This window comes from Muntiacus reevesi, chromosome X (assembly GCF_963930625.1).
Source record: "Muntiacus reevesi chromosome X, mMunRee1.1, whole genome shotgun sequence".
Lineage (NCBI taxonomy): Eukaryota > Metazoa > Chordata > Mammalia > Artiodactyla > Cervidae > Muntiacus > Muntiacus reevesi.
In genome coordinates, this window is record NC_089271.1 from 108,167,155 (window position 1) to 108,169,571 (window position 2,417).

Sequence of the window (2,417 nt, forward strand, 5' to 3'; positions counted from 1 at the left end):
TTCCTCTCCAACCCACAGGCTTCCTTGAGAGCAGACTGAATTTCTGTCCACCCTCAGCACTTTTCTGATCTGCAGCACCCTCCCCCCACTCTTACTCAGCATGCCCTCCTGTTAGATTCTGCCACCTCATCGAGTTTATCAGCTCTTTACTCTCTTCCTCTAAAGGAACAGCCTAGATTCACCTTCCCTTCCCATGACATAAAGATAAAAAGCACTCTTCCTCCTTGTACAAGTTCCCTTGCTGTCCTATCACTTACACTGGAACCTCTCTGATAGCAATAGTTCCTTCAATTTCAAAGTTCATTTTTGCCTGTTTTTAACAATTATTATTTTTTAAATCTGTTTTTATTTAAATTTTTATGTTATTAAATTATATTTTATTTATTTATTTGGCCACACAGCATATGAGATCTTAGTTTCCCAACCAGGGATTGAACCCACACCCCCTGCCTTGGAAGCACAGAGTCTTAATCATTGGACCACCAGGGAAGTCCTTCAAATTCACTTTAGACTCTGATGTTTAGATGCCTAGCAGTTCCCTGTTAGCCTCTTGAACACACACTCAGAGTGCTTTTGAAAAGTGCTGGTGAGTAGAGTCTTGGCACATCATCTACTGGTTTGGGGCTATACATTAGAGAGTTATTAAAAAAACAAAAAACCAAACAAACAAAAAACCTAAGATATTTGCAGTAAGATTCTAAAGTGATATCTTTTTTGAAATTGGCCAGTGAGCATATCCACAGATGAATGAGCTTACCTAGGCATTTCAAAACGAGAGCATCTCATAAATGGTATATGAGGGAAGACCATGGAAATGACTGTGGAATAAATATCTGCCTAGGCTGAATTCCTAAACCCCTGGAATCTTCCTGGGAGGTAAAAATTGGTTCCCTGGTGGACATGCTCATGCTGATTAAAAAACAAACAAAAAAACACATATCCTTCCACTGCCTCTCTTCTGTCTATCCTTCCACACAGGAGAGTTTTTTGGTGTACCTAATGGAATGCTTGCTCTCAGGATTAAATTAACATACATATAAAGACTTAGAATAGCACCTGACAAATGATAAACACTATATAAGAATTTGCTGTCATTAACATAAAACAGAGACAATAAAAATGGTGATTACACTGTTGGATTGTGGGAGACAAATGAAATGATTAATATAAAGCTATCGAATGATGTATATAAAATGTATCAAGTAATCAAGGAAAACCTTGTATAATAGATATTGGATTTTCTAACTTTCCTTAGCTTACTTGATGCTCCAACACACTCTCACAAAAACGCAAACATGAGTCTATCAACAAACAATACTGATTATTTCTAGATAATCTACGACTTTCCAAAAGACTGTGACCTCATTAATGTACATCTCGTTTAAGCTGGCCATTTTATTTCTTATGCTTGTTCATTCTAGGCTCCTTGAAAGGAAAGTAACCATAAAATTATGAATTAAATTTCCTTAATAGTTATAGGACTGTTCAGATGATCTGTTTCATATTGAATGAGTTCTGAAAGTGAATGTTTATTGAAAAATTGGTTTATTTCATCTAAATGGTGAAATTTATATGTAGACTTGTTCATTGTCATAATTTAGAGCTAATATGAGAGGATATTTATGAGAAACATGAAGAATTTTTTTTAAATAGCAAGGGAATTAAAATATATAAAGCACTTTAAATCAAGAGTGTGGCATTGGCACACTCTTGGAATTAACAGGAATTAACAGAGACCTTAGTGAAACTGAGTTTCAAGCCCAGGAAGATTTCTGAATATAAATGGGAAATATATAAGAAAAGTGCTTTGTTTATAACCTCAGCTTTTCTATTTTTTAAAGGTATATTTTTTAACCATGAGCAGAGTTTTTTGTGATCAGGTCCTCATTTGTGAAAGGAAACTGAAGACAGCATCTGTGTGTGAGGTTTCTTTGGACTCTGCTATAAGAAATAAAAGAAAATCTAAAAATATAGATACTTGCTTAAAAAGCAGGGTTGTTTTGTTTCATTGTTTCCCTCAGACAACCAGAAGTATGGAGGCAGGCAAACAAAAGTTGGTATAAATGCTCAAAGAGGTCATAAAAAAATCATTCTTACACCTTCCTGTTCATAACTACTTCATTTAGTAGCTTAGTTACAAGTGGCCTTAAGAATACCATTGTATTTTTAGGCATTATATCTTCTTCTAGGGTGAAGAATAAAGGAGGAAAGATCAAAAGAAGTTGTGCCTGCATTAGAGAAACAAAATTTCTTCCCACATCCTCATTTTACATCTGAATTTTCTTTGGATTGATGACATATGACTATCTTCAGCTTCAAGGGAACAATGCAAAGTTGTCTTCTTTCATTACTGATTTAAATTCTAAACTGTTTCATGTTGAGAAAAAATAATTTCAAATAAAGAATGCAAATTGTCT